This window comes from Adiantum capillus-veneris, chromosome 2 (assembly GCF_014529385.1).
Source record: "Adiantum capillus-veneris isolate H3 chromosome 2, ASM1452938v2, whole genome shotgun sequence".
Classification (NCBI taxonomy): domain Eukaryota; kingdom Viridiplantae; phylum Streptophyta; class Polypodiopsida; order Polypodiales; family Pteridaceae; genus Adiantum; species Adiantum capillus-veneris.
The window spans coordinates 157923614-157937817 of NC_140932.1; positions in this window are offsets into that span (position 1 = coordinate 157923614).

Consider the following 14204-nt stretch of genomic DNA (forward strand, 5'->3'; position numbering starts at 1 on the left):
CCATGCACCCTTATGTGCATACATACATCCCACTACATAGATTTCCCTAATTATATGCTTCTTTATAGTCACATGCTATTCACTATAGACACATGATATTTTACCCTTCTCTCATATGTGATGGAAATCACTTTCTAGTATTAAATGCCACATGATATTTGACCCTTCTCCCACATGTGATGGAAATCACCTTCTAGCATTAAATGCCACCCTTCCACTCTGAGCCTATATAAGGCCATATTGCTTAGCTTGTATTTAGTTTTTTTCATCCTAATCAATCAAGCGAGTCTAATTTCATTGAGTGCTCTCTCTCTAATTTGTTTCTCCTAATAATTATGAACTCTCACTACCATGAATGCAACTTATGTTTTTATGCTTTAATCAATCCTTACAGTATGCCAAGATGGCTCGTGCAAACCTTGTGTGATAGTAAATTGGGTACGCATTTGTCTGGCCGTACTTGTTTATGTTTTCAACATGCATCTTGTGCATTAGATTGTTATGTGTTGGTTGTGTTTAGTATCTATAATGAAGAAGCACCTCTGTCATTTGATGACGCATAAAATTCAGAATTTTGGTTGGCTACAATGTAATATGAGTATGATACTATTGTGAAGAATGGTACATGGTCTTTATGTGACTTGCTTCCTTGCAATAGACCATTGGTACTAAATGCGTTTTTAAGTTGAAACGAAAGCCTGGTAGGAGTGTTGAGCGATATAAGGCTAGAATTTTCGCAAAATGATATGCATTGATTTGGATGAGACTTTTGCTCCCACTTGTTGTTTAACTATTATTCATAGCATTTGTGCATTGGCAGTTCATAATGTTGGGAATGTACAATAGTTGAAGATCAAGACTATGTTTTTGAATGGTGATTTGCATGAGGAAGTTTATCTATCACATCCTCGTGATTTTGTTTAAAAAGGGCAGCTAAACAAGGTGTGTAGGCTTAAGAAGACATTATATGGTTTTCAAAAAGCTCCACATGCTTGGTATGATAAGATTTATGCTTATTTGATTGCACATGGTTTTTAGAATAGTCCAATTGAAAGCACTTTGTATGCCAAGCATGGGATGATGTATTTCTAATGTTTATGCTCCATGTAGGTGACATGTTGCTTGTTGGACCAAATGAAGGAAATATTGCTGATTTTAAGGCTAATTTGAATGCTTCATTTGAGATGTCACATTTGGAGCTTTTGCATCATTGTTTGGGCATTTAGTTTAAGTAGGTTGATGCAGGTATTGCTTTGTGTCACACAGAGTATATTGAGACATTGTTGCATAGATTCAACCTTGAGAATTGCAAGCCTATTGCTACTATGGAGACGGGTTTGAAGCTTAGTTTTCATAATGCTAGAGATTAACTTGATGCCACACTCTATCACCATGTTGTTGGTTGCCTCATTTATGTATGCATTACAAGGCCAAATATTCAGTATGCACTCTCATAACTGAGTAGATTTGTGTATAGCTAGGGTCTACACATTGGAAAGCAATTAAGCGGATTTTTTGCTCCTTGAGAGGTATTATACAGCTTGGGTTGTTTTATTCCAAAAGGGGATCATTGCTGCCATGTTTAAATCTATTTTAAGACTTGGATTGGGCTAATTGTTATGACATACAAGTGTCTACTAGTGGTTTTTTCCTCATGCTCGGTAGCTCATGCATATTTTGATTGAGCAGAATCCGCCTAGAGTGGAAATTTCTAGTTGTGAGACTTGAGTACAAGGCATCTTCCACAACTATGGTTGAGTGGATTTGGCCGAGGGACCTTTTGTCTGGCTTGGGCGTTGGACAACAAACTCCACCATGATCTACCTTAACAACTAGAGTGTTGGGGGTAATCGTAGCATCACCTAATCGATCCAAGACCAACAAAATTATCAATCCTAGGATCGACAACCCGGCTAGGGACATGGAAGCATGAGCATCATGGATGTATCAAATGAGAGGATTCAAAAGAATGCTCTTCCAATGCAATAGAGATTAGCCATGAATCACTAACTCTAATCACACCATAATTGTCAATCAAGCATCACCTACACACATTAAGCCCACCAAAGTCCAACTTTCCATAGACTAGAATCTCAAAGCACACTCTTGACAAGCACATATAATTGCATTAGTGTTGGCCTCTCCAATCACCACATGCCAATCAAGGTACTTAATCAAAAGCTACACACACAAGATGAGTGGTGCTTGAGTTTCATTAAACCCATCCACACATGAGCAAACAATAGGGCACATACTCTAACCACAAGATTAGGAACCTATTTAATCAACCTAATCAGAGATGTTAAATATCACAAATTGAGTGCTCATAGAAGGATAAGAGTGGTCAATAAGCAAAAAGTTATCACACACACTCAAATCTAGAATAATGAGGAGGTGAAACTACTTCATGACATAATGGAATATAGAAGAATTAAGACTAATGAAGAAAGTAGAGATTAGATTAAGAAATGTTTCTCTATTTACAAAGGATTAACACTAGCCTTCTAAGCATGGACATTAAGCTCAAGGCTAAGCCATCCATAAAGTGAACACTCAAGAGTGAGCTCTCGGGAGGAAACTCAAGAATGAATCCTCAAGAATGAAGCCTCCTTGTATAAAGGCTTTCTTATAAAGGCTTGCACCACAATCCTTTCTACTATGTGATTAAGTTGAGCCCTCTAGTTAGCATATACAATTTGGAACTCCCAATGAGCCCAAGACCTTATACAATGTGAATAGGAAATATTGTGCACATCCATAGCACATCCCTAGCTTGATGCATAATCGGTGTCGCATGTGTTTTAGTTGCTACTAACATAGAATGATTTGGCTGTTGCAAGGAACCCAATCCATGCTCACGTAAAAGCACATTGAGGTACATTATAATCATGTCACGAAGAGACTCTCTACAAGAGAGAGTTTCGGTTGGCTTATGTCCCTATGTAGGAAAACTCTATTGATGTTTTTACAAGGCTTTGCCTTGTGATAAGCTCAAAGCTTTTCACAAAGCTTTGCGCTTACTTCCATTTGTGGAACGATCACATAGGGTATGGCACTTCCCTGTTCATTGCATCACTCCAAAGGGGATTTTCTACCGTATTATGATAGTGATTTTTTTGAACACAATGAGGACATTTGAGGTACTTTTTTTCCTCATTTAAGAGGTAACCCCCCCCCGCCCCCGCCTCCCCTTTTCGGCGGGCGGCTTGTATATGGTTTTTTCCAAATACTGCTTCCAGGCTACTAAAAAACATCACATGGAATTTATTGCACCTCTGCATTGTGCTTGTTGGCGATTCTTTTTCCAAGCTCTGCAGCTCGCCACCTTTGGTAAACTGCCCCCCACCTTTTCTCCTGTTGAACCCGTCAAAGTCTACCTTCCATCGTTCAAATCGGTGGCAAGCTATGTCTGCAAAGTTTCCGACCTTGTTGGGTTGTGTGTGTGTGTGTGTGTGTGTGTGTGTGTGAGAGAGAGAGAGAGAGAGAGAGAGAGAGAGAGAGTCTCTCTCTCGACTGAATTGCAGACCACAACCGTCGAATGAAAGAAATCTTGCCACGTGTCAGGGGGATAGGAATCCCTCCCTCTATTTTAATAGTATAGATTGCAAGGTTTCATTTCCTTTTGATGGTATGCCCATGAAGAGAACTTAAAGAGGTAGTACATGATTTGCAAATTATTGAAGAGTTCATCACCCCTCACTAGTGGAAGCTTATTTCTTATTGTGATAGAAAGTTAAGGTGAGATGGTCTATGTCGTAGACCCATCCCTTTTCTTCCCTAGTAGAATGGGTCTTGGCACTAGGATTGATGAGATTTTACTAGAGGTAGCTAGCCAACTTTCTACCTCCTTAGCTTGTTTAGCACTAAGCCTATATAGGGACTTATTACCGGGCTTGCTTTTTGGCTTTCTAAAAGAAACCCTTAGTGTTGTGTTGGGTTAGGGAGACTTTTATTGTTTTCAGTGCATGATGGAGACTTCCCTTTCATTTCAGATCCTCACATGATGAAGCTTCACTTTGCATGATTTTAGTACATTTTACACACACACACATATATGTTTTTTTTTTTTTGGCATTCTATTGTTTTGATGCTAAAGTGAAGCTTCACCTTGCATAATTCTAATAAATTCTATACACACATATATATTAATTAGTTCTTTTTATTTCACCTTTCATTTGACAACTTCACATGGCTTTACATTTCTTGCATTTTATAGCTTGATTCCAGTCAGTGTTAACGTTCGAGAAAGTCTGTTTTATTAAGCGGCTATGTTGATCGAGTTTCCTCCTCACAAAGAAGAAAAACCGAAAATATTGGCAAAAATTTTGAGATTTGCAGAATTTTTGGACAACTTTCTCACATATTTCACGGTTTTTCTTCCGTTTACCATGGTTTGCAGCTAGCTAGTCTCGATTTTCAATCGGCTCAGGACTAAGCTGAGGCAATTCTTTCCCAAACACTGATACTAGTTTAATTCAACCTAACAATTTTATCACTTTCTTATTGTTTTTGAAAGCTGTTGTGACCCTTTCATTTGTTTTCATAGCATCAATGCCATGCAACATTGGTCCCTCGGAAAAAAATTGTCGCTTCTCCTTTGAACACAGAGAAAATTGCTCTCTTTCCCTCTCTCTATCTCGTCCACGTGCCGTATCCCTCCCCCTCCCCCTCCCCCTCCCCCTCTCCCCCCCCCCCCCCCCCCCCCCCCCCCCCCCCTTCCTTTTAGCTTCCATCCAAACTTTTGCAAAAGCATCTTCGCTGACTCCTCTAAAAAGGAATGAAAAAAAACGTTTTGGGAACCTATTTTGATTCTCCCATTAGCAACACATGTATCATTAGGCATAAATGAAATCAAATTTTGTAAGTAGTCATGATACAATGAAGGACCTAGTCCATGCTACGCTAGAGGAATATGCTTCATCTGTTTGCCCTCACATCCTTGGTATCCCTACTTCTTGAAGAGACAATGTAGCTATGTATCATGCATGCTAATAATGTATTTTTTAAACTACTTTATGGCTAAGAAAATTATGCATATCACATCATTAATGAGCACTCTTACAAACCAACTCACAAGGACTCATTGTTACGTGCCACACAAATGCAATCAAACATCACTCAAGAGATGCATCTATGTGGTCAGTTTTATAGATGCATCTATGTGGACATTGTTAAAAGGACAAAATTGGACATTGTTTACAATGTGCCCTTTTCCTTGCCGTTGTCATGTGCTTTCTACTTGTTTCTAGGACGATCCTTCTTCTCATTCGAGAGAGAAATACACCATAGATTCTCTCCTTTTTCTTATTTATTTTGGCCAAACTCATAACGGTCCGTGCGTGGGTAAATGTATTAAAATCAAGAGCTATACAAAGCAGCCTCAAGCTCGTACGAGAGCCTCGAGGTGTCTCTTCATTCCAAGGAGTGCTATGTTACCCTTTGGGCTTCTCAAGAGGCTATACAATAGGAGTGGGCGGTGACGTTTGGTCGCTATTCCTTGCAACCAATGAGGACGCCTTACACTCCCATCGATGTGAAGACTCTTAATGGAATCTTCCAAGATCTTGTGGTGTTCCTTCTCCTAGATATGCACGAACCCCTACACCTAAAAATCAATTAGATTCTCTAGCTTTAAAAAATAACAACATGGCATATGTGAACATATTGACTAATCACTACACCAGGGCTAGAAAAATACATTTTTCCTAGCCGAAGAAAATAAGGGCAAACTTGAAACTCTACCGGTTTTTAGGTCAAAATTTGAAGCTTTTGCCGGTATTTACACTAAAACTTGTGTAAATTTGCAGGTTTTCTTCAAGGAAAGCTCAAAATCTAATCGGGATTTTATGATTTTAGCCGGTTAAAATACACTGTACCCCGGTTTTTCTCTAACACTGCACTAGACCATGCATCACATACCCAATCTATGCAATTCCGATCTTGCTCATTCTTCATAAGAAGATATGTTCCTGCTTTCGAAAAGAAAGGAAAAGATTTTCTTATGAAGAATGAGCAAGATCGAAATTGTATGGCAATTAAAAAAGAAAATCTTTTCAAAAATTACCTCAATTAATTTGCATGCTTTGACATCCATTTGGGAACGATTTTGCGAAATCTTGGCTAGATTCCGAGCTTTCCTTGAAGAAACCCGATTAAAATTTTAGAAGTTTTGTTGTAGCTTTCAGTTTTAACCTAAAAACCAAGAAAGTTTCAAGTGTACCATTTTTTTCTCCAGTTATAAAAAATTTGTTTAAGCCATGGAAAGCGCTATAGTTAACCAAGTGCCCATTTTTGTTTTGTTGCAAAGAAAATCTATTGGGTTAAAGCCCGCTATGGTTCAACCCCAGTGACATACAAGTGTGGGTGTGTGGATGCAATCCACGGTAAAAGTAGCTAATGTGAAGCATTAGATTACCAACAGGGCAGCGATGGCGAAGCACGTCGGGCGACGGCCGAGGGAAGAGAGAGGAGAGAGAGACAAGATATTTTACGTGTTTTGCGGAGGGAGGGAGGAAAGGATCTGGCGAGATTCCGTTTAAAAGAGCAACGTAGACCCAATTTTAGGATCGGAGACTTCACAAGGAAAACATAAAAAATTTAGATACCTTAACTAAGAAAATATTTAAATGTTTGCCAAAATATTTGGGAAAAACATCTCAACATCGCCAATTTTTTGTTTTGAGGGGCCACTTACTGTTTTGATGCCCCATGAGACATTATTTACATAAAATTTTTCAATCACATAAGGTCACTACAAGCCATTAATAATCATCATCAAGGTGACATAGGAAGGGGAATTTAACATTTAAATGATAATGACTTAAATAGTAAACCAAGCTGGACACTCTAAATATTATGCTCATGAAGTCAAATAAATAAAAACCTATGACTTGCAAGCTGGCTTTAAAAAAAACATTTTTCCTAGCCGAAGAAAATGAGGGTAAATTTGAAACTCTCTTGATTTTTAGGTCAAAATTTAAAGTTTTTGCTGGTAATTAAACTAAAATTTGCATAAATTTCCCTGTTTTCTTCAAGGCAAGCTCAAAATCTAACCGGAATTTTACGATTTCAACCGATTAAAATACATTGGACTCTCGTTTTTTTGTTTAACAATGCAGTTGCAATCAGTGTTAAAGAAAAAACCGGGGTCTACTGTATTTTAACTGATTGAAAATATAAAATCTCGGTTAGATTTTGAGCTTGACTTCATGAAAACCGGCAAATTTACAAAAGTTTTAGTGTAATTACCGGCAAAAGCTTGAAATTTTGACCTGAAAATCGAGAAAATTTCAAGTTTCCCTTTATGAAAAATGTATTTTTCTAGCCTTGGTTGCAACCTCTTTAAGTTCTTAAGAGAATCTTGGCAACATCAAAGGAAAGTGTTTTTTTTCCCATATAATATTATTGGATAAGGTGTTCATTACATTCATGATTTCTCGCACCAATGGGGCAACTATCAAAGGACAGTGTTTTATTTCTTATTGTGTAGAAATAAAAGAATCGCTATTTCTTATTCCTTGGATAAGAAGATACATAAAAATCACCCCTTTCACTTTCTTTGACGGAAATAGGGAATCTAAATGGATGCTTAATGGATACAATAATTTAATGAAAGGGGCTAACCCACCCCCTACGTGTGGGTTCCATGTATCTTTTCCTCTTCTTGTTTAATCAAACTTCTACTTCTTCGAAAAAAGAATAATAATTTAATGAAATACTGGTAAACTAATAAATACTCTTGAATAAACTAGTAAACAGTGGAAATGCTTTTTCATAAACTAAAATATAAAAGAGAATAATATCAACCAGTCATACTTCACATGAAGTGTATGCCTAACTCCCTTCTTCACCAAGCCAAAAAGAAAGAATTGAGAAAGCCATACCTCACTTGAAATGTATGTCTTACTCCCTTCTTTTTTTTGTTCCAATCGTACACGTCTCATGCAAGTCAAAGCAAACATCTTTATGAGCGCACAAGGTCATCCAGTCGCACTCGAACCCATGACTTGGATCACGGAAGTGGAGTATTCAACCAACCAAGCTAACCTTAAAGAAAGAATTGAGAAAGGAGCTTGGTTTCTTGTTTTAGAAAGCCAAAAAGAGGGAATTGGGAAAGATAAGAACTTGGTTTCTAGACATGGAAATTTACACATATGCATATGTTTACACACAGATATGCATAATCACATGTATATACCTATCATACGTGCATGCATATATCTATCTATTATACATGTTTACATACATAAATGCTAGGTATATAGTCATACATCCATCTTAGTACATACAAGCATTAAACAATTAGAAAAGAGAAGGAGATAGGTTGACTTTTAGACTAATAACACAAACACCATGTGCAAGGAGCACTTTTTGGGAAAAATGTGTCTAAGCTCAATATCGTGCCGTTTTCAATTTCCAAAATGTCGATCGAGGGCAAGGGGAAGAGGAGAAAATCCGTCCCAAAATAGAGAAAAATAGTGTAAAAACCCCAAAAAACAACGTATGTTTTTAAAAATTTCCTCTTGGCAAATGCAAGGAAAGGAATCTCATTGTTGATAGTCTTTGACCGTGTTGAGGTATGTATTCCCAAATGATGCCTTTGTTGACATGAAAAAGGCCATAGACACGTGGTTGCAAAAATGTGCTAGCTTGCTGGCACGAAAAGGGTATTGATAAGTGGTTGCAAAAATGTGCAAACCTCTTTGCACCTCTCCCTTTCAAATTGTCAGCATCACATTGAATATAATACGACCTTTGCTTTCAATTTAGTGCTTTTATCACCATCACATTAGGTATAACTAGTGTGATCCATGGATTGCTGCAGCCAAGAAAAGTATGGCCATTGGGTCACACACACATGCACTCCTAAAAGATCATAATTATTTCTCTCTCTCTCTCTCTATGTCTTGGTTAAGTGTGTCTTTGAAGCATGTTCAATTTTTTTTTTTTTTTGGTGGGTTGGAATTCTCTTCTTCTTCGTCTTCTTCTTCTTCTCTCTCTCTCTCTCTCTCTCTCTCTCTCTCTCTCTCAACATCGCATGACGTGTGGAAGCATCAAGTACTTTTCATCCCCTAAAGCTCTTTAAAATAAAGTATCAAAGTAGAGTTGCCCTTCAAATTTAAAGGATAAGTGTGGATTTGTGTAAAAGGAAAGGGCAATTTCTTTAAATCCTTCAAAAGGAAATGTAGAGCTACCCTTCAAATGTACTTCAAGAGGCAAAATAGAGTCAAATGTCAAATTTGAGGGTTGTAGTTTCTTTATGGCCTTCAAAAAGGAAAAGCAGAGTCATCCTTCAAATGACACTGTGGGACGGGTGTCTAACCTCACTTCTATCTTATTGCAGACATAGCGAGAACTACAAATATAATTGTCAATCCATGGGATGAAGCTGACTCAACTAGTGCATAGAGGCTACAAGAGGTTGTCAATCTTTTGGAGAACAACAAACAACTTGCATCTAACTCAAGCTACACTCAAATGACAGAAATCACGAAAAGCTAATCACTCATCCGACAAACAAATCACATCCGTTACAGCATCAAACGACATCCAAATGTCACGAAACTTTTAGGACGTGTTTATATAAGACCTAAGCACACATGTTTATGGTCTCAAATCTCACTTTAGGTCAAGTCCAAAAATTACGATTATTAACAACAGTGAGTTTTTGACTTAGTCGTTTTTGACCCAAGATGCATCTAAATGCTTAGCAATGATGTCCCAATACCCTGCCTATACTTAGTTTTTTATTTTAAAGTGTAAATTTCTACTTATGATGAAATTAGGCTGCGGGTCGGCAACTCTAAAAGCTACGAAATACCGTGAAATACTTACGTCAATGTGTAGAGCTCTTACCTGCGGTTGCAACGCAACAGACGTGACTGCAATGTGACAACCGGAGAGGAAATAAGAAACGCGAGAAGGAGAGAAGTGAGCGCCGTTAGCTCACGCTGTGTTTCTATTATCCAAAAACTTACAAAAATTGGCTTTTATACCTTAGCCAAGGTTTTTGGTGGTCAAAACTAATAATCTGCGAGCTCTAACTAAAGACAGGTTGATACAATCTAGAAACTTGTAGCTCTGGCTCATCAATTACAAAGTTTATTTAGAAAGTAGGAGTTACAATATTCTCGATTCATCAAAATAATAAATGTTCTCGATTCATCAATATTCTCGATTCATCAAAATAACAAATGCTTTTACAATGAGAGCTCCAAAAAATGGTATCCGAGTTAGCTTGCTGCTAACATTCCACCCCTCCTCGCATGTGTCATCCCTTGACACAGCTTTATGGACTGAAGTAATCTTTGGATTGACGGCTGGCGAGGCGATCTTTCAGTGCATGTAAGGCTTTGTCATATCTGATCTTTCTTTCTTTGTCTGGAACTTGCAAGAATTGCATGGTGACTCTGTTTTGGAGCTCAATGGCTGAGTAGCCAACAAATCTGGAGGTTAGGTTGCTTATCAGTGGCCCAAATATCTTTGTTCGCCAAGTGAAGAACCCTGTGTAAAATGCTTCCTCAAACACCAACATATTGCTAAAAGGTAAGAACATGCATCGCGCGTAGAAGCCGTAAAGAACTTCTTCGGAAGGCTGGCCACTTAGGTCGTAGCAAAGACCCTTATTGCCCTCGAGGAATGACATCCACGATGCTCTTGCTTGCTTTGGCCCGTGAAAAGCTTCAATGCATGTGAGCAGCATTCGAAAAATTTTGTAGAGCATGGTACATGAGAGATAAAGGAGACTTTTGAAGAATGTCATGGCGTCCGTTAGGGTTTTCAATATGTATTCCTCTGTCGATGTTCCGTGCTTTGGAGTGGTAATCTTGGATAATTCAGCCATGTAGGCCGCTTCTTATTCAGTGCTTCATGTGCTTGCCATGCACTTGCTCATCATCTATTAGTGGTACTTGAAACTCTTCTTCTCCTCCTAGCCCTTTTGTGGGTTGTGTTTCCATCTCAGCAAAAGAGAGTGATGGAATTTCAACCTTTGGTTGCTCTGAGGTACCAGCTTCTTCTTGTGTCTCTGGCTATCCGTCTCGCAGCTGTTCTTCTCGTCGTACCCGCATCAGTGCAAAATCTCTTCCTTGTGACTGCTCCAGATTTAGCTCTAGCTCAAGATCTTTATTCTTCTTTTCCAATGCCTTATATGCTTTGTCTGTACCTTTGATCGAGGCAACTGCGGGAGTTTCCCTTATCTGTCTCAAGAAAGTTTCCTGATCATTGATCCTTTGCTCTGAATATTGCAAAGATGCTGGGTGGTGGTAGAAGGTGTGGCCTCTCTTTGTTCAATTGTCCTTGGTTGCTCAAAATTTTCTGCCTCCTCTGGTTCAGACTCTTTTTCTTTGGCTTCCTCGCCCTTAGTACATTTAATGGTTGGTGAAGGTGGAGGGCTTGGCATCGGTTGGTCTTCCTGTTCTGTATATGGTGATGATGGTCTGGGAGACATCTCACCCTGTTGGTGCTGGGCTTCACTTTGTTGGGTCGGTTCATCTTGTCTCTGCTGCTCCGCCGCATCTTCCTTTTCTTTTCTTTCAGCTTCTTGATATTCTTTTATCTTTAAGGCTTCTGCTTCTGCGTACATGCGTTCAAGAGAATCCTTGGGCTCTTGTGGTTCTCTCCTGATAGGATTCTTGGTTCAGGGTCCTCTTATATCTCTTGGAACCCACCTTGCCAGGTTCTCACCTGCAGCTTGGCGGCTTCTTTCGTAAGTATGTTTCTCTCTTTCAAATCTCGCCTTCTTCTGCTGAGGTTCCTCTTGGTATGCTATGGGCTGGGTGTCTAACCTCACTCTTATCTTATTGCAAATTTAGCGAGAGCCACGATAAATTATCAATCCATGGGATGAAGCTGACTCGACTAGTGCATAGAGGCTACGAGAGGTTATCAATCTCTTGGAAAACAACAAACAACTCACATCTAACTCAAGCTACACTCAAGTGACTGAAATTACCAAAAGCCAATCACTCATCGGCAAACAAATTACATCCGTTACAACATCAAATGATATCCAAACGTAACGGAACTTCTAGGACATGTTTATAAGACCTAAGCACACATCTTATGGTCTCAAATCCCACTTTAGGTCAAGTGAAAAAATCGCGATTATTAACAGCAATGGATTTTGACCTAGTCGTTTTAACGCAGAATGCACCTAAATGCTTAGCAATGATGCCCCAATACCCCGCCTATGCTTAGTTTTTGATTTTGAAGTGTAAATTCCTACTTGTGATGAAATTAGGCCGTTGGTCGGCGACGCCAAAAGCTACAAAATACCGTGAAGTGTTTACGTCAATGCGTAGAGCTCTTACTTGCGGTTGCAATGCAACAAACGCGACTGCAATGTGACAACCGGAGAGGGAGTAGGAAGCACGAGAAGGAGAGAAGTGAACGCCGTTATCTCACGTTGTGTATTTTATTATCCAAAACTTAAAATTAACTTACAAAAATTGGCTTTTATACCTTAGCCAAGGTTTTTGGTGGTCAAAACTAATAATCTAGGAGCTCTAACTAAAGATGGGTAGTGACAGGTTGATACAATCTGGAAGCTTGTAGCCCTGGCTCATCTATTACAAGGTTTATCCGTAAAATAGAAGTTACAGTATTCTCGATTTATCAAAATAATAAGTGTTTTTACAATGAGAGCTCGAAAAAATGGTATCCAAGTTAGCTTGCTGCTAACATTCCCCCCCTCCTTGCCTATGTCGTCCCTTGACACAGCTTTATGGGTTGGAATAGTCTTCAGGTTGACGGCTGGCGAGGCGGTCTTTAAGTGCGTTTTAAGCCTTTTCGTATCTGATCTTTCTCTCTTTATCTGGCACCTGCAAAAACTGCATAGTGACTCTGTTTTTAAGCTGAATAGCGGAGTAGCCCACAAATCTCGAAGTTAGGTTGTTGATCATTGGCCCAAAAATCTTCGTTTGCCAAGTGAAGAACCCTGTGTAGAACTCTTCCTCAAACGTCAACATATTGTTAGAAGGTAAGAACATACATCGGGCGTAGAAGCCATAGAGGATTTGTTCGGAAGGTTGGCCATTGAGATCGTAGCATAAACCTTTATTACCCTCTAGGAATGACATCCACAGGGTGCCTATGCTCTGGCTCATGGAATACTTTGATGCGGGTGAGCAGTATTCAACAGATTTTATATAGCATCGCACATGATAGACCATGTAGACTTTTGAAGAATGACATGGCGCCCGTTAGGGTTTTCACGATGTATTCTTCTGGCAACGGTCCCTTTTTTGGAGCAGGAAATATTGGGTAGTTCAACTAGGTTGGTCGCTTCTTGGTTATTGCCTCATGTGCTTGCCAAGTCCTTACTCGATCAGGTAGACTTTTGAAGAATGACATGGCACCCGTTAGGGTTTTCACCATGTATTCTTCTGGCAGCGGTTCCTTTTCTGGAGCATGCAATCTTGGGTAGTTCAGCTAGGTTGGCTGCTTCTTGGTTATTGCCTCATGTGCTTGCCAGGTCCTTACTCGTGGTACATGACAAAAAGTGGGATCCTTTTGAAGTGCCGCAAGTGCTCTTGTGAACAGAATCAGATACCTTGGATTCTTGTTTAACCAGCTCAGCCTCCACTTTGGGTGGTCTTCATGAGTGCCTTCTACTTGCATGTCTTTGTAAAGCCTCTCTTTGACTTGGAGCAACTCTACCTTTATCAAAGAATATGGCAGGGATTTCTAATGCCATTGTGCATTGATTTGAGTGGGAGTGAGTTGAGTAACATTGACAGAGTGAAGAACTATCAACTCCCCAATCCATCGCTGCTTTCCACTACTCAGCCACCTCCTTTCTCTTTGAGTGCATCTTCCTCAGCTTTTGACAGCTGGAACATCGGCACTATATCAACTTTTGTTAATTGTACCTGGAATTCCTCTTTGCCACCTAGCCCTTCTGTTGGCTATGTTTCCATCTCAACAAAAGAAACTGAAGGAATATCTATCTGTGGCTATTTTGCAGTTCCTGCTTCTTCTTGCGTTTCTGGCCGTCTATCTCTCAGCAGTTGGTTGATTCTTTTAAGCTCGGCTATTTCTTTTCACATCTCTTCTTCTTGTTGCATCCGCATTAAAGCCAGGTCTATGCACTAAGACTGCTCTAGTTTTAGCTCTAGCTCGAGGTCTCTGTTCTTTTTCTTTAATGCTTTGTACACTTCATCTGTCCCTTTGATCAAGGCAGCTGCGAGATTTTCTTGTATTTG